The 25,099-nt window shown below is 43.2% G+C and overlaps 1 protein-coding gene and 1 pseudogene across 2 annotated transcripts in view; both read right to left on the bottom strand.

Moving 5' to 3' along the window:
- The window catches only part of Pde8b (phosphodiesterase 8B), a 216,259-nt gene that overhangs the window by 136,477 nt on the left and 54,683 nt on the right, over positions 1–25,099 (bottom strand). The window lies entirely within an intron of this gene.
- Positions 4,726–5,261, bottom strand: LOC119809178 (annotated as a pseudogene).

Here is a 25,099-nt window from a genome sequence, read left to right as displayed (position 1 = left end):
AGAGTCAACTGACCTGAAGAGAGATGTACTTAGATATCAATAGATGTCACAACAGTAGTGAGGGTGTTCAAGTTCTGACTGGATTACCTGTCACGGAAAAGGCCCAGGAGTCCACTTTGGACCACGGCCATGGTTCACCTGGGTAAAGTGTTATTTTGCTTATGTAACAAACCTTGCAGACTCCTGTGCCTCTTTGATAAGACTGAGCATTGTTGGCCCCTGGAAATACGACCTGAAAAAAACTTGACTACTTCTGAACTAAGTGTATGAAGAGAACAGATTAACAGCAGGTAGCACTTTCCAGCTTCTCAGTGACTTCAGGAGCAAGCAAGCCAGACAATGCCTTCTCAGCAAGGTAGTTGATAGAACGCATTGGAGTTTAATTTTGACACTCAGAGGCTGGAAGAGACAGAGCTATGCAGGATAAGAAGTGCCTTTGCTATACCAGTTCTTGCTTGGTCGAAAAGACAGGGAGAAGCAACAGACAGGCAAAGGAAGACGGACATAGTTGGGAAATGGTCATGAGAAGAGAAAAGCACACTGAATTCAGCTAAGTTGGGAGCCATGTAGCTAGCTGGAGGCAACACTGCAATCAAAGAAGAAAAGTAAGTAAGTAAGCATGATCCCAACATCCAGGAACTCTGGGGCATGATCAAGAGACCAAACATGAGATCCATGGGGCAGCTGGGTGGTGGTGGCGCACGCCTTTAATTCTAGCACTCAGGAGGCAGAGGCAGATGGATCTCTGAGTTCAAGGCTAGCCTGGTCTACAGAGCGAGCTCCAGAACAGCCAAAGCTACACAGAGAAATCCTGCCTCAATCCCCACCCAAAAAAAGACTATTGACTGAAATCATGGGGGGGGGGGATTTCCCAACTCTAGAGAAAGGGGATGGGGGTGGTGCTGCAGAAACCGAGGAGAAGAATGAGAGTAGATCTGCAGCTCTCACACCTGTGTGAAAATCAAGCCAGGGTGGATCAAAGACCCAATGAAAGTCCCGATCCTTGACTGGCAGAAACATCAGGAAAATGCCGGAAGGGTATATGCATAAGCAGAAACTTTCTGGACAGACCTCCAAAGATCAGGACACAACAGCAAGAATTAGCAGTGGGATTGCATTACGTTATAAGCTGCTGCACAGCAAAGAAGGTGAAAGAGAAAGGGGATAGAGTCCAGAATGAAGTCTTCACCAGTCATTCACCTCACGGGAGGGTAATATCTCAAACATATAAAGAAGCCAGAAAAAAAAAAAAAACAAAAAACAAAAGAAAACAGTAAAAAAGTTTCAACACACAAATAGGGAGCTGAATTGAGAAAACACTTTCAAAAGAAGGATAAAAGGCCAATAAATACACTAGAAAATGATCCACAGGAGGAGGTTTTTTTAGAGAACAACAGCCAATCAGAATGCAGAGTTGTGGAGCCGGGTCCCAGCGGGTACATCTAAAGAGCAAGCCACACCTAAGGCTCAGCAAACGGTGGGAAGAGGGGCAGAAACAGAGGATCAGAGAGTGATCAGGGTGCCGTGAGACTGTGTCTCTCAGCTGTGTCAGAAGCTACACCCATACAGACTCAGCAAAATGACTGTCTGCAACAACACTGCACACACTAACGTGAACACAGGAAACAACATGAGGCCTGAACCCTACACAAAGAATACAGGCAACTAAGGTATGCAGAGAGTGGGAGAAAAAGTCTTCCTCGGGGAAGAGCACACCAATTGGTTACCTAATACCATATGGTCAGCCCTGAAATCATACCTATAAGTAACATTATACAGACTGAGCAGAGTATAATATATTATATGTGTAGCATAGTTTTAATTTGATTCCCCTGATAGCTAAAAATGTTGACTGTTTTTATTATTTTATTAATTATTTTATTTTAGAGATCTTAATATAATCACATCATTTCCCCTCCCCTTCCAAGCCTTCCCATATCTCTTTCAAATTCATAACCTCTTTTTCATTGTTTTCATTTTAAAAAGTGCCTCAATGAAACCCATTTTATACAAGTATGCATCTAACTTAAAATACTTTAAAAATAAATAAATATGCAACTAGTCTTTAGAACCAACAATAACTACTTACTGGATATTGTAATTATCTTAGGGTTTCTATTGCTGTGAAGAGACACCATGACCACAATCAACTCTTATAAAGGAAAACATTTAACTGGGACTGGCTTACAGTTCAGAGATTTAGTCTATTACTGTCATGGCAGAAACCCTGGCAGTGTGCAGGCAGACACAGTGCTGGAGAAGGAATCAAGAATTCTACATCTCGATCAGCAGGCAGCAGAAAAGAGAGACACTGGACCTGGCTTGAGCATCTGAAACTTCAAAGCCCGCCCCTAGTGAAACACTTCCTCCAATAAGACCACGCCTACTCCTACAAGGTGCCATTCCCTATAAGCCTAAGGAGGCCACCACAGTGACAAGCAAGGACATAGTCTCCTCTTTTAATATATCCTGCTACTTCTTAGACTTAGCGCCACTCATCCCAAACCTCCTCCTGCCGCCTCTTCATTCAGCTACTCCGAGTAGGCTCCATCCCTAGCACTAAAGAATAAGCTGGTTACAAGATATACAAACTTGATTCATGCCTTGCATAATCAGTATGAATTCGCTCGCACTTAGAGTTGTCATCCCCTGTATTAAAATAGACACCGAATAACTACTTTTGGCCAAGACATGGTATAGCTGCTTTACAATGCAGTCTAATTCCTCAAAGGGGTAAATACTGATGTACTCCCAGGAGAAATGAACAGAAGCTTATGCATGAATGGTTGTGGAAGCATTATTCAGAACAGTCAAAATGTGGAAACATCCCACATGCCTGCCAAATGGCAGGAAGAGAAATGAGATGTGGTACATACATGGAGAGGAGTGTGAGTCTTCAACAGGGAATGAAGTACTGACAAGTACAACGGCAAGGAATCTTGAAAACATTATGCTAAGTGAAAGAAGCCAAACATCAAAGGCTACACACTACATCCGTCCATTATATGACATGTTCATATAATAGATATGATAGATAAAAGGTTTGTGGCTTTCTTAGACTGGAAGATGGTAGTGATTGCTAATGGAACCCATGGTCTGTTTGGAGAAGACAGAATGTGGTCAATGGCTGAACAACTCTGGGAATATACTAAAGACTCTCAGAGTTTGCATTTTAATGGATGGGTTGTATAGATAGATAAATTACATCTCAAACTTTCACAGAAAGTAATGAATAAATTAATAATTTTTACCAGGAATTCCACTATTTGGTCATTTTATAGAACACCAAATGCCTACTACTCATAGGAACTGGCACTCTTAGCAATGATCTGATGAGACCATTTCCGTGTCAATAAATAAACCACACAACCTAATAACCACAACTTCCAATGGATGGGGAGGGAAGCAGGGTAATGAAGTCCTGTAAATTAGTCCTTCAGTTGAGAAGGATTACATAGGTTTCTATGAGTTACTAAAATCTAAAGCAGCACGTGGGGAAAAGTTTCCACACAAATCTGAGTACCAAAGACTGAAAACCTTTATTCACCTAAATAGGATCCAATGAACAAAGGTTTTTATTTACCTAGCGATGTTCCATGAAGGTATAGTAAGAGATCACATAGACGCTAACTCTGTGCAGGATCAGACAGAATCTTACTTTGCTCTTAACTCCTTAAGGACAAAATGTTTCCTGTTCTCTGATGAAGTAGCATCCCACCTTGAGCAGTGTCTGTATCCCCATTCATCTATCTGTTGTTGGCCGCTCCTTTCCCAGGTGGCTCCTGCAGGACCCACAAGTCACTCTGCCCTCTCTACCTTGTTATCTTGTGCTGGCATGTGTTAAATGCAATGTGAACTAACGAATTCTTAGCTAGTGAAACCACCTGGGAGCATCTAAGTCAAAGGCTCAGCTTCCCACACGTGTACAAAGCAGGTGCTTGGGTCACGTGGTTATAGAACAGACTTCTGGTCTCCCAGAGTGTCTCCCCTGAGTCCAACTGTCCTGGACTCCTTGGTAGGATCCCTCAAGAGGAGATCCAGGGGACTTCAAAGATAATAAATTCAGTGTACAGGCAACTCCAAATATGCAATTTGATAACCTAGGCACCAAATTAAATACGATCCAACTTAATGTTGCTCACAAATATTGAGCAAGATATATGTTATACAAACCTGACAGAGATGTGAAAATATATAAGAAGTAGATATAAGATATACATCATCAGCCTGTTCTTTCTGCTCTCACGAGACCACACATTTGCAGAAGCATTCTGTCTCTAACACAAGGTCATTCTTCCACATTTCAGTTATTGCACAAAGCAAGAGGGGCACTTGCTTTCTCCTCCCAATTCCATCTTTTAAACAATGTTAAAGGCACTTAATATCCACACAGGAAGACTATAGGCAATCTACTCAGGAGGATTCTGATACTAAAGAATACACAGCACCTCTTCTATGCCCCGTGTCCTCTGTGAGACCTTTGTTGTATCTTCTAACTTTAATTTTCTGCTTTTTGGCCTTTTCCCTCCCAGACCTTCACTAGCTCCATGCCAGTTCTCACTTGCAGAATGTTTCCATCTCAACAGGCCACCAGACAGATGCAAAATCGTCACCAGCTACAGTTCAGAAGTGAATACAATTGTGTTTCTCACTGCTGCATCTTTAAGTCTTGGCATTCTCATTTTTTTTTTCTGAGAAAAATTTTGTTGGCCTTTTGGATAAAATTTATTTGCCAGGAAGGATGATCCCATCATACTTCTGCTGGAACCGCACATGGCTTCCTCTTTGCTAATTCTGTGTTTGGCCCCAGTGCAGCCTGTCCTGCGCTTTTTGTCTGCGATGCTGAAACCTGGCCTGCCCAGCACCACACAGAAGTCCAGGCTGTAGATCCCAATGCTTGGGTCATATCTGATGCCCAGGTCAGTGTGTTCTTGAATCCCAAAGTCGAAGTTCCCAGTATCCGAGAAGTTATTTTTCCGCAACTCATACTCCCGCACCTTCAGGCCTTTCTCCAGAATTTCTTCTGCCTTGGCTCCACGGACAGGGCAGTGAACAGCAATCTTTTCATTTCTCCTGATGCCGAAGGACCTGACGGTGTACTTAGCTTTGGAGAAGACAGGTGTCTGTTCTGTGAGCCGCTCCAACACCTTGGCTGCCCGGGTCAGTCTGTCCCCCCTCTCCCCAACACAGGTACTGAGGCAGAGCTTGTAGATGTGAAGTTCCCGCGTGGGGTTCTCCTTTTCACCTTGATCTTGCGACATGATGGAGGGCAGGCGGCATTCTCATTTTTTAAAATACATTTTTCATTTGCAAAAAAAAAGTAGACCAGCTATTTTTCTTTCTTTAAAAACCCTCATCTAAGCTGCAGAGAAAAGAAACAAAACCCAAGAAGCTGCTAACAGCCTGTGGGGGCACACCCTCCAATGTCCCGCAGGTACAAAACCTGTGCAGACAGGCATGTCTCAGCAAGTCGGCCCTGCTGCTGGAGCCAGGCCCACAACTAGGTGTCTTCAAGTTAGGAGGAGAGGGCTCAGCTGGACCCGGGATACAGAAGAACACAGGCAGTCTTTTTCCCAACTTGATGGACGACCCAACAAGGGCCATTCCCGAAACCCTCTAGGCATGTGCTGGCACTTCACAGGTCCAGGTGTGGTTCCAAAGGAACAGGTGGCCTGAGAGAGAGCGCGTCATTGGGCAAATGAATGAGGAGGCCACTAGATCACACCTACAGCGGTGGGGACAGATAGTCTGGCTGACAGCTATCAATGACACTTGTTTGTTGAACCATTAGTGACAGATTAGAAACAAAACGGTCTATCACAGAAGAATGTAGAGAACTAAGAATACCTCCCAGGGTTTTTCTAACTTCCAGATGTTGCTGGCCAGTGGTCAGTGTGTCTTGGTTGATATCACTTCTTAATTTACATTTAACTTATGCATGTCAAAAGGCTTGGGCTTCACAAAGGTTCTCCATAGCTGGAGCCTCCCCTCCAGATGTCTTTCCCTCTCTGTAGAAGTGACATTCTGCACCGTCCAGTCATTCACTGCCCCCAGGAGGGGCTGCAAGCTGCTTCCAGTACTTTCATGCGAGAATTCTAACAAGATGGATTCTGATATTTGGTTTTTTCAAGTCACTGGTTTTATGTAAATGTTGTCACTTTTATTTCTGGAAATTTAAAGGCAAGTAGATACAAATAGATTTTGAACAGCTTTGACAAAGTGATCTCTCCACAAAAAGGTAGTATTGATCAGTAGTTCCTCCAGAATCTGTTTCTCCATCTTCGATCACCACAAGAACAATCACTTCTTCATGTTTTAATCACTTTTCTAATAAAAAAAAAACAGGGCACTTTGGAGAAAAGGCCCAATTATTGACTAGACAAATCTCAGTGAAAATCATCAATACAGAGCCTGGTGATATATTTACTCTATGGTAAAGTTAGCTAACATTCAATTTCTACAAACTTGGCATTTATGGATGTTCTTACTATTATCTACTTTGTCAAGTCTTTAAATGACATATATAAACATTGCAGAAGTATGCCCATACATGGTGGCTAATTTTTAAAATGTAACTTTTTAAAATGCTTTATACGGCAAAGGTGACTGACTCCTCTCCAAATCAGATGCTAACTGATGAGCTGATTTCTGAGAAACACTTTTCATTGAACAAGGTCTTAAAAGACTTTTGCCACAGCACAGTTTTCAAAAGATGTCTCGTATGTTATATTCATACAATGAATGAAGTGTGGTGGATAGCTAGATTTCAGTGTGCAAACTCTCCCACACAGAGTGAAGATTTGATGGCTGAACCCTAAACCTGGATCCTGGACACAGAGATTGCCTACAAAACAATTCCAGGATGTAGAGACTGTATGCTGTTACTCAGATTTCTCTCCCACCATTAGACTGTGTAGAGAAGGCTGGGGAGCTGATGGTTAAGCACTGCCTCTGAGAACAGCTAGCTCAGTAAGGGATGCCGCTGCCCCCTTTCTCTTTAGAGTAGGGAAGTGGCTCAGCCCTTCTTCCCGTTCCTCTCGGTGAGGACCCAAGAACTCCCAAGTGAGAGAATACATGCCATGGCCTGTAGAGAGGCTGCAGAAAGAAGCTCACAGACCACTACAAGACTCCACTGTAGAGTGTAGAGCAATCTTTAAATGAGTTAAGGGCATGAATGACAGAGAAGACAGATTCTTGGAGCTGTTCCAGAAGAAAGAAAGTGTGAACAGTCTACAATTCCAGTGGTTTTAGTGGGCCAAGTGAACAAGACAGATGGTGGCAGAAGATAGGATTCCTGGAAGGGACCCTATCCAGGAGAGCTTCCTGCCACTGGGAAAAGGAGATGCCAGCACAGAGAGGTGGCAGGGGGGCGCATACTCCCAAGGCAGAAGCCAGAACAACAGGGCATGATAAGAAGTCAGCTAGAGCGTACATTCCTTAAATGAGTAATGGAAGCATGTTAAAGCTCAGTCTAGACTACTTAAATAAGTAAAAATTAAACTTAAAAGGTATCGCGTATATAATTCAGACACACAGAAGGAGGATCTGACTGAACAAGTTTGACAAAAGCGACGAGAAGAATCATCTGTTTTCTGATGCTGCATCTCCAGGCCTCGCCAGTCCTTTCACAGGGGGTGGGGGCTCCTCGTCAGCTCTGGTCTCTGCTTTTAGGCTGTACAGAATTTCTAGGAGTCACCTAAGGACTAAGTATTAAATCAAGTTACAGCACGAAGCAAACACTGTGGCTCCCAGTCCTACTTTGAGTTCTTTGGGAGCAAGAGTCCGCAAGGGCTCACCCAGTCTAAACGCAGCTGACCTCCATGGTCCATAGACCATGCTCTGCCAACTTGTTCTGCTCCGAACACACTGGGCTCCACTGGGTTCTGCAAATACTTGGGTTCTTTCTGGCCATGTGACTGACCACTGCATCTTTATCTGGAATATTCTTGTTCATATTATATTAAGAAAAGGTCTCTGGCTATCAGTGTAGATGCATCTACTTCTCTCTTTGGTTTTATCCACTTTTAGTTCTTCTATTTGAAGCCCTATGATTGGATGAATAATATTTTGGTATTATACCTTCCTTTTTTATTACAGAATGACCTTTGGAACAGGTAACGATAGTTCTGACATCTATTTTGCATTTAATACTTAATATGTCCACTTCAAGTTTCCTTTGATTAATGTTAATATTATATATATTTTCCAATACTTTTACATTTATTCTATCTGAATTTTTAAATTTAAGATAGTTCTTTTGTTCAAAGAATATAGCTGAGTTTTGCCCTTTTATCTTATCTGATAATTTTCACCTTTTAAGTAGACATTTAAAACATTTTCATTTTTTAAATTTATTTATTTATTATTATTATTAAAAATTTCTGTCACCTCCCATTTCCCTCCCTCTCCCTCCACTCCCTTCCCCCTCCCTTTCCAGTCCAAGGAGCAGTCAGGGTTCTCTGCCCTGTGGAAAGTCCAAGGTCCTCCCCAAAACATTTTCATTTAATGTAATTTTATATGATTTAAATCTTGCATCTTACAGCATCATCTGAATACCAGTGACACCGCTGTGTGGACATAGAACAGAAGCAGAGGTGTACAATCCGATGCTCAGTGCAAACTATTTCTTTTCTCTTTTTTATGAATAAAGTCTTCAAATGGCATAGTTACCTGCTTTTGCTTTCCACACATAGAAGAAATTATCCTTCTGGTTATCAATGGTTGAAATGTTTGACTGCAGCAAAGAATAATGCTGACTCCATGCCGAAGCACGTTAGGGGAAAATAAAGCATTGTGGGAATCACAGGAATCACTATGAACCCCTAACATAAAATTGAAGCAAGTGAGACTAGAAAGAACAAGAACACACTAGCAAGCTGAAACTTGTAAACTTGCCCACACACTCAGACACAGTCAGAGCACAAGGAGACCAAATGATGGTGAGAGCAACTCCCATAGGGTTGTCCTTTGTAGCACATGGGATGGGGCCCACCTTTGCTTTCAGACATTATTTCCAGTTTGCCATTCTTTAGGCCAGTGTTCTCATCCTTCCTGATGCTGTGACTCTTTAATACAGTTCTTCATGTTGTGGTGACCCCCAACCATAAAATTATTTTGTTACTACTTTATAACTGTTATGAATCATAATGTAAACATCTGATATGTAGGACATCTGATGTGCAACCCCAAAGGGATCAAGACCCACAGGTTGAGAACCACTGACCTAACTGGAAGATAATATTCACTCCTAAAAATGAAATGTCAGCTGCAGAAAAGGCCTAACAAACTCTCCTGTTCAGGCCCAGTTAGGCAACAGATTTGATTTTGTGGCCAAACGGTCACTGTTGAACTTGCATAAACCTGTCCCTGTAGCATGCGAGTAGCTGTAGGAGACACATATGCAAATAAGGCTATAATATAATAAAAATATATTTATAGAAACGGGTATTGGGATGAATCTGGCAAAGCTTCTGAAGTCTGTAGAGTTCTGGTCTAGAAGATCAAGTTAAAAATACATCGCCACACATGAAGGGAAAAATGAAAAAGAAACAGGTCGAGGGGGTTAGAAGAGTCATCAATAACTGTAAAGGGAAAAAGATGGATGGAGAGCACATCACTGAAGACTAGAAGGGCTTTTCTGGGAGAGAGTTACACCGCTGGGCTTCATTAGGTAAATCCTATGAGATTCGGAAATTACTAGAATGAGAGATAGTGTTTATAAACTTACACCAAAAACAATGTGATGGGGAGGGTACGGAGGGAGAGAACAAGTCTCATATGTGTTACCCTATTAAGAACAGCTTTAAAGGGGGAGGGAACACATGTCGGGTTTACAGGACACATATGTATGAGGTGGGGGTGGTAGGTTTTTTTTTTCCAAAGACAAAGTGGTTTAAGAAAACAAATTAAAGAGGTGCTTAAATCTATTTCAAGAAAAGAAAACCTTTAAAAAGGCAAGCTGTGAAATACCCACAGGTGTTGTGGGATATTTGTACACTGTGTGAAGATGTATTGCTGGATTGGTTTAATAAAAAGCTGAACGGCCAATAGGTAGGCAGGTGGTATAGGCAGGACTTCCGGGCAGAGAGAGGAAGTAGGAGGAGAAAATTGAGGTGCAGAGGAGATGCCAACAAGACATGGAGGGAATTGGACATACAGAATGAAAGAAAGGGAAAAAGCCACATGGCAAGACATTGATTAATAGAAGCAGGTAATTTATGTTATAAGACCTAGTGAGACAAACCTAAGCTAAGGCTGAGCTTTTATCATTAATAAGAAGCCTCTGTGTCATTATTTGGGAGCTGGCTGGCAGGACAGTAAAAGACACATTATACACGAGTCACCCCTAACTTCACAGCTGCCGGCTATCACATAATAGGCTCCACCCCAAATGGAAAGGACCAGCCGCAGCTGGAAGAGAAGTCATCATCCCAGCCCAAACCACACAGACTGACGACCTCTAGGATACTTTGACTTAAGTGCCAGAATGGACGCTACTGTGCCAGCAGCACACAAGAGGCAGCTGAACTACTCACCAAAGGCACTTGGGTACTGCACACATGCTCCCAGGACCCTGACCAGTATGGAAGACTCAGTGTCCACTATATACAACCAGGTCTGTCTCTAATCCAGCCTAGGACTGCAGAGGTGGCAGGGTAGGGTCAGGCTCAAATGGCTGAGAAATTATCTAGGGGCATAAGGAGAGAAGGGAACAGGGGGTAGCAAGCCAGGCAGCCATGGCTTCCAGGCTATGGCACATGTTCCAATGTCTGACTCTCCTTATAAAACAGAAATCCTAAGACAAAATTGTGAAGGACTACCAGACAGTGACTGCAGGAAATGAGGTCCTTCTGAAGACTGGGTCTTCTGCATACCTATGAAGGCAATCCTGCCCACATAACAGCCAGGAGATGAGGTAATGGAAAGATATGAAGTAAACTCCAGAAGCCAGTGGGAACTTCCCAGAAACAAGCGTCAAGTCAGAAGCTGCAAGAGGGAACGATGAACATGACTCCCAGAAAGTGCCTCCACCTGGGTATGATCTTCGGGAGAATGATCTGCTCCTGGACCACAGAGGAAGTGGAAAGCAATGAAACTTTACAGGACCCATGAGGCTAGATACACGAAGATACTACATCTGGCTGGGCAGGGAGATGGAGATTCATAGGCCCTGGAAGCTGGACAGTGAAGAGGAAGAAGAAAACAGAAAGAAGAGAGAAAAAGAGGTGGAGGAGGAGGTGGTAGAGGTGGAGGAGGAGGTGGTAGAGGTGAAGGAGGAGGGGGTGATGGTGGAGGAGGAGGTGGTAGAGGTGGAGCAGGAGGTGGAGGAGGAGGTGGTGGTGGAGGAGGAGGTGGTAGAGGGGGAGGGGGAGATATGGGGAAGAGGTGTGGTAAGGGGGGAGTGTGGTAGAGGGGTGGGTGTTGGTAGAGGGGAGGTGAGGTGTAGAGGGGTGCGTGGGGCGTTTGTTGGGTGCTGGGTGTCCTTTTCTCTGGCTGTGGGGGGGGGGGGTGGTATAAGGGGAGGCAGAGATATGGGGAAGAGGAGGTGGTAAAGGGAGAGGAGGTGATGATAATAGAGGAGGAGGTGGTTGTAGTGGATAGTATAAGAGGTCCTTCTGTATTTGTGTTGCTTTCATTGGTTGAATAAAGAAACTGCCTTGGCCTTTTGATAGGGAAGAACTTAAGTAGGCATGGAAAAGAGAACTGAATTCTGGGAGGAAGAGGGCAGTGTGGCAGATGCCATGAATCTCCTGCCTGCTTATACACATCTCTATGAGACGGCAGAAAGGTCAAAGACAGAAACAACCTTAAAAGCAGCCTTTGTGGGTGTCGGAGGGGAGTCAAGTGATGTCTAGTGAGTCCTCATCAGAGGGGCTATTTCTCAGATGCAGAGTGCCCAGCAACTTGTCAAAGGAGCTTATGACTGAAGATTCTTTTTTTTTTTTTTTTTGGTTTTTTCGAGACAGGGTTTCTCTGTGGCTTTGGAGCCTGTCCTGGAACTAGCTCTTGTAGACCAGGCTGGTCTCGAACTCACAGAGATCCGCCTGCCTCTGCCTCCCGAGTGCTGGGATTAAAGGCGTGTGCCACCACTGCCCGGCATGACTGAAGATTCTTGCTTATGACTGAAGATTCCAAGGCACAGAAAGGTTAAGAGTGGCTGTGGATCACACAGCTGCCGAGAGCCTGAGATCGGAAACCTAGGCACCTGACTCCACAGTCCAGGCCCTTAGCACTGTTGTTAAATGGCCTCCGGCAGCCACCAGCAGTGGCTATGAGAGCCCACAACGGGCTGAATTATGCTGTCGCAGATGGCCATTTCCTAAGAGTACCTATATTAGATGCTTTTAAAGTTTGACCCAGAAAGAAAATCGCTCAGCCTGGCTTGCCTTGGGAATCACACTCGGTCCCCCTGGCCTCCTGTTCTTGCCCCTCGGAAGAGGATGCATCCTGTTCTCTGCACATCTCAGGAACCCTGGATCCCCCAATGACCCACGCTGGAAAGTCCATACATCCTGTCACAAATTGTCCTCAGCTAGAGTCGGGCAGAGGCCTCTCCACACCCCATCTTGACTGTGGATTGCAAAGGCACCACCATCGCTGAGCAGGAAGAGAGACCTCCTCCACCACAACCCAGGGGGATGAGTTAATGAAGCAAAGAAAGCATGCTAGACCCTCAATAGGAGTTGCTTACAGAAGCAAAGACAAGCCTTTTTACCTAGAAGCTGGCACAGAGGGGGAAAGTGTCCCTTTAAGCTTCCGTTGCTAAAAGGCAGGGAGAGCCTCCTTTCCCCTAGTGGTCATAGAAGGGGAAAGGAAAGAAGCGACAGAATTCCATGGGCAGCAAGAACAAGGAGTTTGGAATTACATGACTAGTTATGTTCTTCAACATCAAAGCAGAAAGGCCTTGTGCATTTGACCACTCTGCTCCCTAATATGTAAGGTTATGTTTTATCCTCACTGATAAAACCGCAAAAGAGCCATCTATAGTGGCTGGCACAGAGCCGGACAGAGTGGGCACCTGTACCCAGTTAGATGAGAAAGCAGCAGTGCATGGCTACATGGACTCGCTGGAAGGGACTATTTATTGGCTGCTTTTCTTTTGAAACAGGAGATACCCAAGGAAAGACACCCAGCAGTAGAGTTGCCTTGGCCCAGCGTGTGCCGCTGTAATAGAATTTCTGAGCCTGGGTAGTCTAGGAAGAACAGACACCTCCTTACAGTTTCAGAAGCTTCACAGTCCAAGCTGGGGGTATGCATCATCTCAGGGAAGAAGGTGGAAGGGTAAAGCCATTCAGTCTCATGGGACTGGAACGTCTGTAGCACCTGCCTGCCTCTTATAGGTTTCCTTCTCACTGGCACCGGAATTGCAACATGAGCTTGGAGGGGGACCGACGGCCACCCCAAAGTGTGCAGCAGTTATGTAATGAGGGTGTGTTTGGACAGCTCACACACAAGAGACACTTGGCTGTGGATGCGTCAACCAAATGGCTTCTTTTACGCTGGAATGCCTACCCGAGAAACTTCGTTCCTCTAAATCCTCATCAGTGGAAAATGAAGTACTTCCAAAGTGGCACACTTTGGGAGAACACGAGGAAATGGCCTTGACGGCTGATAAGTCGGGGCGCTACAAACGCCCTCCCCAGCCCTTCTTCTGTTGAGTAATCGCAGCAAATGTGGCATCTACATCCCACACACTTCTGAGACATCCATTGCTTCAGAGAATGCTGTTAGGTAAATTAAGGACAAAGACAAAACCGTCCTTCCAAATTCCCCAACTTCTCCTTGGGTGGTAAAGCTTTACTTGGAGCTTTTTTCATTCATTCGTTCATTCATTTTTCATTCATTCATTCATTCACTCAATTCATTCATTTACCACTACTTGGTAGATATGACCATTAAAGGTCAGATCTGATCTATGCCCCTGCATCTGCACAGCCTGGCTAGGAGGCAAGCAAATGGGCAGGAACCCATTGCCAGTTAGAAGCTCGGTTACAGCTCATCCAGCCTCTGGTGAGCCCGGATTCTCTTCTCTTTGCCAATACCACAGCCCTACGAGGAAGATTAACAACAGCAGCACCCATGGTGCACCCTTCCAAAAAGACAATAGTTCAACACAATCTTTCCTGAACTGTGGATTCTTGCACTCGCTACTGATTTACCAGGCCCAGATCTTTGTCCCTCCTCCCCACCTAGAGTCACCTTGGCTTTTTCCAATAGATTTTTTTCATACAATATATTCTGATTACACCTTGCTCCCCTTAGCTCCACCTCTGCTAGATCCTCCCCTCCTCCCCACCTCCAAACCCACCCAAATCCACACCCTTTCTTTCTTCTTTCTCTCATTAGAATACAAACAGGCACCTAAAAATAATAATAAAATAAAGTAAGATTAAAAACAAAGCAGAATAGGTCAAAATAAACAGAGTGAAAGAGAACCGAAGAAAGACGGGAGAAACGAGGGCGCTTGTTACCGCTTCTCCTTTCAGGTCTCGGCCCCACCTGGTGCAGACGGGCACAGCCCTGTGCGTGCTGCCTCGGTCTCTGTGCCAATCATACTGGTTTAGAGGACCGAGTTTTCTTGGTGTCCTCCATCCCTCTGGCTCTTGTGTTCTTTCCACCTCCTCTTTCACAGAGTTCCCTTAACCCTGAGGGGAGAGATTTGATGGGGACATCCCTTTTAGGGCTGAGTGTCCCGAGCTCTCTCTCTTTCTGTGCATTGACCTGGACTTGTCTTTACCCTTCTATTCAAACGTAGGTGTCCAGAGCTGCAGTCTTAACCTGCCACTGAGGGCCCTGACGCTCTGGATTTCTATTTTCAGTGTCCTGTTTGGAAGTGAGTCCACAGCTGGGGGTCACCTGCAGCCAGTCTGCGACACTCTAACTCCCTTGTGAATAGAGTCACTACCCCATTCCGTCATGAGTGCCCTGCAGGCCTCGGCTGGGTGCTCCCTTCTCATTGGCCAGCACCTTTCTTGGCATAAGGATAGAGGGTGATGTATGGAGAGGGTCTCCCCAGCCCTTTTCCGCACTCTATTCTCTGCTTACAAGCTTAAACCAAACAGTAATTATTTAATCAAGAGGAAAGGGAAATAAGAGTGACTGTGGGAATGGGGCATATCACAGGCACATGGGAAACAATTTGGCCAATATCTTAAAAAGCTACCCTACAAACCCAATTCGACTGCTGTGACTCTACTCGAGAAAAAAAAAATAATAAAATCAGAAATCCCACAAAAAATATTCACATTAACATTGCTTAGAAAAGCAATAGATTAGAGCCAACACAAACGCCTACCATCTGCTGAAAAAGATAAATAAAATGCTGTATATACATATAACAAAATGCTATTTGGCATGGAATGGACCACCCTGGCATGCTACAGCACAGGTGCACACTGGAGTTGTGTTAAGTGAAAGAACGTAGGCAAACGAGACCTTTTGGGCACCTCCATCTAGAGGAGAAGCGGAGTTCAAGTCACATGGTTCTAGGGGTTGAGGAGCGTAATGGTAGTCAGGTACTAGGGTTCTTTTAGAACTAAGAAAAATGTTCTAAGATTGAGTTGTGGTGATATCTGTATAAGTGAACGAATGCACTAAGCTTTAAGTGTACACTTAAGAGAGATGGATTCCACAGCGTGTAAACTGCACCCCAGGAAAGCTGTTCCAAAGGAAAGAAACATAATCCCATGTTACAACTGATGTGAAAAGTTGATATTAAAAAAATACAAAAGAGGCTGGGGAGATGGTTTAATTGGTAAATCTGACCCAAGTTTAGATCCGCAGCACCCAATGTGGCCACATGTGTCTGAAATTTAGCACCAGAAAGAGGGAGGATGCGTGGGGCTTACTGGCCAGCCAACATAGCTGAATTGTCACGATTCAGATTAAGTGAGAGATCTGTGCCAAATGACAGACAGACACAGGCACACAGACACACACAGAGACATACAAAGACACACATTCAGACACAGTATACACAATGTACCAAAAGATAAGGTGGACAGCAATTGAAGAAGACACTTACTGTCAACCTCTGGCCTCCACATGTAAGCTTTCACACACACACACACACACACACACACACACACTATATATATGGGGCACAGCAATTAAAGAAGACACTTACTGTCAACCTCTGGCTGCCACATGTAAGCTTTCACTCACACATACACACACACACACACACACACACATTAAAAAATAAGGGGCACAGCAATTGAAGGAGACACTGTCAACCTCTGGCCACCACATGTAAGATTTCACACACACACACATAGCTACCTACACACAAAAAACAAGAAATACAATTGATTTTTTTGCTTGGAGTTTCTTAAAATGCTAAATGAGAAAAAGAAAAGTTACCGATATTTTAATAGAAATCCTAACAGAAGGGAGTCATCGCACCTCCAGGCTACAGTAAGCTGTGAGCATTATCATCAGGCTTTCCAAATCTTTCTTAGTACTTCATCATCCGCCGTTTCCACATGCTTCAGTTTGAGATACCTCTGGACCCCTGGGGTTTTGTTTGCTTATGTCTAACATTCTCTACCCACAGTGTTCTCTGAAACACTTCAAAGCATGTTGCTCTTGAAGAAAAAGGCTAGTGAGTAACTGTTAATGTGTCCTTAAGCATCTTTGCTACTGATCCTAGCCCAGCCTTTCTTTGCTCTAATTATTTCTATAGACAGCACCACCAACATTTCCTTCTCCTTTGCTGGATAACTTTAGTGTAGGAAGTATCATCCAATCTCTCTGAAGTTAAAACTCATTCTTTCAGTGGAAATGACCCTGATCTCTTTCTTACTGCTGTGCACTTTAAGGCTTCCCCATCCTCCCAACACAGACACACACACACACACACACACACACACACACACGGCTTCTGTGGGAAGATCCAGGACAAGGTTAAACACATCCCTGTTTGGAGCTCTTGGCTCCTGTCATAACCCGGGGCGGGTCCCTCCAGAACGCTGTCTACCCGGGAGGTTTGTAAAGCATGTTTATTTATTGCTGCTACTGGCTTGTTATCCCCGGAACACAATGTTTCGTAGGGGTCCTTGAGTTCAGCCCGGGAACACAGGCAGCGCTTGGATGCATCCAAACCTAAGTGCTCCGCTTCCTGCACCAGGCCCTTTCAGTGATTCCCCCCTCCAACAAGCTCTCCAGTGACAGCCTAGGACAGAAATTAAAATAAAGCCTTTTCATTTTTTTGTCTTAGTCATTCAAGTGAGAGTTTTTCAGAAGGGCAATTTAAATTTTAATTAAAACCCAGGGCTCACAGGAGGTCTCGAAGATGGGCTCTACTCATGCAGAAAGGAAGGCAGCCTAACCCGCAGCCTAGTGGGGTGTAACTCTCCCTTATCAACTGGTCAGATAACCGCAGGCCGACATCTTCCCCCTCACTGGGGGCTGGGGATTAATTCCACTAAAATATTCAATATAAAGCATTAGTCACACACTAATTATTCAAAAGCATTCAAATTGAAATGAACGGAGGTGCAAGCATTCAGCACCCATTTGTGCAATGGATGCTGTGGAAGGGAACAAAGAGAGACACATAACTCTCACCTCCGAGAACCTTGCTGATTTGCATTTGTACAAAATCAAATTATTTTGGCTTTCAAACACAGGTTTCCAAATATAAAGGGCGAAAAGGTTTTAGGAGCTTTTTGAATCCTGTCTAGCTATAAGGAAGCAGCTGTTTACTAAGTGCTGTTTACAGAGCTTCCCAGGAAGGGATGAGATTGTTGTTGGTATCAGTAAACACACTGGAGGGTTTATTTAATGCCAACGTGAAGGACGAAAAAGAGTGAGACACTTGCAATTAACAGAGGAGACAGAGGCCACTTTTTCCAGCTATTCTCTGAGACAGGCGCTGGAGGGGCAGCCTGGGTGACATGCTTTCTGGACTTCTGCACACATCACCATTGTTTCCCTTTGCTCTGTACTAGAATGACTCCCTATTGTGTCCAGAGAGCGATTCAAACACGTTCGGTACGGAAGTAGTGTAAAGCAGTGTTTACTAACTGTTCCTGAGTCCCAGGAAGGAATCCTACTTGATGTTTAATATGAGCCAAAATATTAAGAGGAGAGCGACTCCAAGTCACATATTTCATCAGGTTAGAAAGAAATATTGACTAGCCCTGGATGCAGAGAGAAAAGAAGGCCAACCTCTTTCCCTTACGGCTCAAAGCCCATCATGTTAGGAACGTTCACTAATGCTAACCTAGCAGCACAGCCTTGGGGACTCAGTAATTTGCCCCCTGAGTACAGGGTTGATTGTCTTATTTCCCTCACAAAGGGACAGAAGTGAGAGAGGCTCTGTAGCTCGGCCAAGGTCACATAGTTACTGAGTGACAAGGCAAAGGCAGATGGGTCCAAGTCTGTGTGAGGGCCAAGGCCAACCCTCAGCCCCCCTTCCCGTGCCTCTCATGAGATAATGAGTGTTTGGAGCAAAGTTCACCTTAGTCTCCCGAGGAGCCCGCGAAGAAACGGCAACACTGTTAACACTGTTACGCCAAAGGGCTGCAGACCACAAGTGCTAACCAACTTGGACTGCAAGGTTTTTTTTTTTTTTTTTTAAGTTTCTAAGTTATCACTTTACAAAAGAGCAATGGATGCTGAGGCCCCCCCTGGAAGCTATGCCAACAAGAACCCACTATCCTGCTCAGCACCACCCCAAATAACGGGGAACACACAAATACATACAACAGTAGGTAAACTGGAAAATCATCTAGAATTCAAAGTTCAAAGCAGCATTGACTTTGTCGTCTTCCCATTCCCTACGCACAAGAAGTTTTCAGTGTGTGCTTGGTAGAGCCTGAAAAATCAATGCTTTCAGTAAAGATTCCAACAAGTTTTTAATTTCAGCTCAAGGACTAGGAAAGGAGTGTCTTTCGGGCGATGGAGGTGACATTCCTGTTTGTTCTCTTGTTCCATCCTCTCCTACCATAGATCTTCCTCTGCCCTGTGACAGCAGGAACAGCAGTAAGACAAAGGAAACCAAAATGTTGGCCCAGGACAAGAACTTACTTCTCTGGTCTACTGAAGTCAACTCCCTGATGTCTTCTTTTTCTTCCTGTATTCTTGCATTTCTTGGCCCCAAATGTGGCCATAGTCACCCATACAACAAAACCAGGAACAGGAAATCCCATATTTCTTGCCATGGGTCCCAAAATGGTAGTCCCAGGGAACTAGGAAATACACATGATGAAAATGAAGGGAAAGCAAAGGCATGGTTGTGTATGTGCTTCTGGGCTCCTCTCCAAGTTGCCCTCATGAGTCTCAAACTACAGACTTTCAGAATTAAACTGTAATATAGATCACTTTCCAGGTCCCAGCCAGGCCACCAGCAGCATATACACCAGACAACTGCCAAGAGTACCCTAGCTTTGGGAAAAGAAAGTAATGATGAAACTCCCACATCCAGAAGGACGAATGGAATGTGTGGCTTGAACTCAACATGCAAAAATATCGAGAGTCACCATGAGATTTAACTGAGATGCAAATACTCCTATTATAATGAAGTCCAAAATTGCTGGACACAAGAACCAAGAAATTCGCATCTTCCTTGGAAAGGCAATCAATACTGTGATGGCAAGTTTTGTGTGACGTGGGCTAAGAGATAACTACATAGCTTGCAAATTGTAAGGTATTTGTTTGTTTGGTTTGGTTTGATTTTGTTATTTCTGGAAGAAATTTTCCTTTGGATGGGTAGACTGAACAAAGGAGATCTACCCTCACCAATGTGGGTGTACACCTGTCCCTCATCAGAGGGTCTGGCTAGAACAAATGGCAGAGGGAGAGTGGAATTACCACCTCTCTTGATTTAGTATGTCTACTTTTTCCTCCTCTTGGACATCAATATTTCTTGCTCTTGGGCTGTCACACTCAGACTGGGATTTACATCTCTGACTCTGAGACCTGTGTTTGACCTAGAATTGAACCTCCAGCCTGGAGACAGCAGCTAATGAAATCCCAGTCTCTCTCTGAACAACACAATCCTTCCTAAGAAGTCTGTTCCCATGGTTATGTTTATCTGGAGATCTCTGACTAGACCAGATCCTAAACAAATGCCAGAATTCTCTTACTAAGACATTTAAGTAGTTATCACAATAATGTCCAATAAGTAAGGACTGACATTTGAAAATAAATGGAAAATTACAAAGATTAAGCATAAAACAGAATATATAAAGAAGAGCCAAGGGACATTTTAGGTCCACAGCGTAGAATAATTGGAAAGACTTGAGGTTAGAACGGTGACAAAAGTGACCGCAAGCTTCAGGATGAGCATATCCAATTGGAACAACACAAAGGGCCACATAAGAATAAACAGGGTCTGGGGTACTTACAGACTGTAACAAAAGGTTCAGTATTTTGACATGGTAACTCCAGAGAGAAGAGACTCTGTGTATTTGAGTTAAAAAAAAAAAAAACTGCTGAAAGTTTTCCAGCTGTGATAAAAGTCACAATCATACATATTCAAGAAGCCCAGTAGACTCCAAACTGAAGAAGTATAAAGAAATCTATGTCTAGAAGCATTACAGCCCAATCACAAAAAAAAACAAAGAAATGGAAATTTTCCTGAAAGCACCCAGAGAAAATTATGCGTTACTATAGGAGGCAATATGTCAAAGGCTGAGAGTTCTTACTGGGAACCACAGAGCATTGGAGGAAATAAAATGATATAAAGTGCTGAGGGGGGCAAGCTTTGTTTACTAAAGAATATCTGTAAGGAATGCAAGCGAACTACAGGCATTCTCAAATGAAGGAAACGTAACAGAAGTAGTTGCCAACAGACTGTCTCTAAAAAAAAATTCTAAAGGAAATCCTTCAGAGTGATAGAAGTTAGACAACAGAGAAATCTGAAAGATGAGGAATGAAGAAAGAATATAAATTAAATACATAGGCAATTATAGTGAGTGATTCTCATGGATTCTTTAGGCCGTGCTTTACTGTTGAAAGAAAACTTTCTAAGATTGTTTGGTGGTGTTTTCCTTGAAAACAGATCTAGTTCATAAGCAAACTGTCACAAAAAGAGGCAGAAAAGAACTTATGGGGCTCTTTATACCATTTGAAGCAGCAGAACATTATTTTTCAGCAGGCTGGGAAAAATCAGTGTATATATGTACTTATGTAATCACAAAAAATGTACACAAGGAGACAAGGTGAAAAGCACAAAAGACAAAGTAAAAATGAATAGTAAACGATGTTCAGACAACTCAGAAAAATAAGGAAAGAGGGAAGGGAAAATGAAAACTAACAGGAGAAAGTAGAAAACAATTTTTAAAATCTTAGATCTAAATTAAAACTTGTTGACAATTACATTAAACGTAAATGATCTAAGTGAGTCAATTAAAAGGCAGTCTTGTTAAATGGGATAAAACACAGGACCCAACTAAATACTGTCTGAGAGAAACTCACTCCAGAAATAGTTATAGTAGTGTTAACTGTAAAAGAATGGCAAGAGATAGACCATCTGGCCAAATCAACTTCAGACCAAAGAAAATCATCAAGAATAAACGGGACATCACACAATTCTAGTCAATTCATCAAATTTACATGACAGTGAGTGACAAATGACATGGCATGTCACATGCATAAGTAATTATCAGACCACAGAGTTTCAAAACACATGGGATAAAACTTAACAGAACTATACTGAGAAATAGACAAATCTACAGATATAATTGGAGATAACAGCACCTCCGTCTCAGTGACCATTAGAGCTCCTAAATAGAAAATCAGTATAATATGGAAAACCCACTACCAGCCTGCTGAACTAAACTGGCATTTATAGAACATATTTCCTGGCGGGCATCAACTCAGAGCCATGATTTTGCTTTATTTCCCCTCATTTTCTCTTCACATCACTCAGACAAGGTTTTGCCTCAATTGCCTCTATTTGCCATGAATTGATTCTGCTTAAGGTCATTAATTGATGTGGGATTCCCCTTTGTATGCTTTGAATATGTTTTATTGCCATTGGTTAATGAATAAAGCGGTTTCAGGCAATGGCTTAACAGAGCAAAGCCAGGTAGGAAATCCAGAGAGAGAGAGAGGGAGGGAGGGAAGGAGGGAGGGAGGGAAGGAGGGAGGGAAGGAGGGAGGGAGGGAGGGAGGGAGGGAGGAAGAGAGAGAGAGAGAGAGAGAGAGAGAGAGAGAGAGAGAGAGAGAGAGAGAGAGAGAGAGAGAGAGAGAGAGAGAGAGAGAGAGAGAGAGAGAGAGAGTAGGCAGGGTCAAAGAGGATGAGACATTCCTTTATGGTTCTTTCTCCACGAAAGAAAATGCCAGACATTCTGAAGGACACAGAAGAAAGAGTCTGACAAGCTGCTATTACAGGCAGGAACAGATCTTCAAATTTCCTGCTTCATGGAAAAGTATGCTGGATACTATGGGCCTATAGGCTTAAGATGGATGCCACAGTATAGAAGAGCTTTGGGTGACTGTCCAGGCAGCGAGATGTCTCTGTCAATTCTAGAACTTTGGAAGTTACTTACAATGTGCATCCTGTTTACTTAGGTAATATTATATCCTTCTGGGGTCTTTGAAGAGTTGAAGAAAGATAGTTATAGTTTTCCTTAGTTATGATAAAGTATAAATTAGACATAAAACTTTAGACTCACAAAGATAAAATAGATGACAAAATGTTTTCTTTAATTTTGTCAGATAGACTAAATATTGTAACTGTAGTTCTTGCTTGAAACCTGTTTTGTTATATGTAACTTTACTATGTTAAACTTAAAACCTTGTTTTTTTTATTTAGACAGAAGAGGGGAGATGATGCAGGATTCCCCTCTGTATGCTGTGATTATGTTTTATTGCCACTGGTTAATGAAGAAAGCTGTTTCAGCCAATAGCTTAGACGAGCAAAGCCAGGCAGGAAATCCAAAGAGAGATAGAGAGAAAGGGCAGGCAGAGTCAAAGAGATGCCATGTAGCTGTCAAAAGAGAAAGATGCTGGAAAACCTTACTGGTAGGCAGTAGCCACTCATTATCAAGAACCAGGTTCTATTCATCAAGCCAGTATCTACATTCTATATACTACAAAGTATAGTCCGGTGCTTAGCTCCCTTCTGTTCTGTCCATGCTCACTCCCTTGAGAATCCAGTCCACATTCATAGCTGTGCACTGATGACTCACAAATGTATGTGCACAGGTAGACCCTCCCGCATCACCTCTATAATCTCACTTCCCTCTTGGCTCCTTCCCAATTATTCCACTTCCTCAAAATGGGCTTCCTTCAAAATGCTGTGCATATTCCCAGACTCAGAGCCCCACATCTTTTGTGGACATACATTAATTATACGTCTACTTGGTTTCCTTGCTCACCTCTTTCAAATTCTTTTATCAAAAGGCATCTCCTAGAGTGCTGGCAGCACAGCTCATCAGTTAAGAGCCCAGTTGACCTGCCTACATTCCAACCCTGACCATACCAATGCCTGTTGTGTAACTTACTCTCAAGTAAGTAACTTACTCTCCCCCATTTCTTCACCTTGAGAAGGAAGATAGTCATAATACTGTATCTGGCCATTTGTACTGCTGTAATAGAACACCATAATAACACCGGGTAATTTAGAATTAACAGAGATTTATTTGTTCATGACTGAAGGCTGAGGAGCCCAAGATCAAGGGACTGCAGCTGGTGAGGTTTCATGCTGCATCATGCCTCAGCAGGATGCATCACATGGTGAGGGAATACATGGCAGCACAGAGCAGGTGACAGACATGAGACTTGCTATTGTAACAAACCACTCCTGTAATAGCCAGCCCAGTGCCACGTAATGGTATTAATCCATTCGTGTAGACAGAACCTTCATGGCTGAATCATCTCTCATGTGGAGAGGAGCAGGTTTCCAACATGAGAACTTTGGGGAGCACTTTCAAATGACAGCGAGTACCAACCAAATGAGGCTGTTGGAAAGACTCAACGCATTAATTGCAAAGAGCAATGGCTGGCACATGGTGAGTAATGCCACATTTATTACATCTAAGATGCTATTAGGAGACACACCCTTATTTAAGAAATACTGCCAATTAAAATAGTAAATGTCATCAATTATGAAGTGCAGACTAATTTTAGAGCTGTGAAAATTTTTTTGAGAAAGTACATCTTAAAAATCAATGAACTATAATACATGTAGGTATTTCCTTATGTCTTCCCTGATCAGTTTCTTTATTACATTGTCTACCCACTCCCACGTATTGTATTTACATTGTAGTTATTTATGCTCTTCCTTGGTAGCCTCCTCTAACTGCAGTGTAAACTACAGCATAAACATAGAAGACAAGAGCTTGTTTTTCCTGATTGTTTCCTGTGTTTCAAGTGCTGCCTAACACATATAAGGTCCCCAGTCAATATTTACTGGATAAATAAATGAATGAAAACACAAATGAAAAAGATGAAAAGTATGAAGGAAACACAGATGAATGCACAGAACTTCAAGATGTGTTGAAGGAATGAAAATGGTCACTAAATTATAACATAAACCCTATGAGAACAAGGATTTGATTATATCTCCTCAAGCAATGACAAAAATTCATTCAACACAAAGTGGTTGCATGCATGCAGGAATGAATGAATGAATGAATGAATGAATGAATGACTAATCTGCCTACAGTCTCATTAAGTGACTAGACAATTAGACCCAGGCATAGCTTAAAGCATCTTGTTCCCATGCTAGAAGGAAGAGTGTTGAAGTCCACACAACAAAAAGAGTGACATGAAAACATATCATAACAAATGGTAATCTGAATACTTAATCTACTGGCAATACTGGTAAATGTGGTCGATTTTGAGTCTATGCCCCTACTTCCAGTTTGGAGTTTGCCCATACCAACATGCACCCACAAATCACAACCACATGCAAATACTGGAAGGAAGGCAAGGACACATGTTGACTCTGCCCTGGCTACTGCATAAGATGACCCACACATCATACACTTCTGAGGGGCATCTCTGGAGATAAAGGCCATAAGGTTGTACTTAGGTCAAGAGAGCTGAGGATGGCCCTTACGTGGAGGTAGGGGACCACTGGCGGGGAAACCCTCTTAATAAGAGGATGACAAATATTTGTACCAAGTGTCAAGCACATTGAAGT

Source organism: Arvicola amphibius, chromosome 3 (genome assembly GCF_903992535.2).
Source record: "Arvicola amphibius chromosome 3, mArvAmp1.2, whole genome shotgun sequence".
NCBI classification, from domain to species: domain Eukaryota; kingdom Metazoa; phylum Chordata; class Mammalia; order Rodentia; family Cricetidae; genus Arvicola; species Arvicola amphibius.
This window is presented reverse-complemented; position numbering and strand designations above follow the sequence as displayed.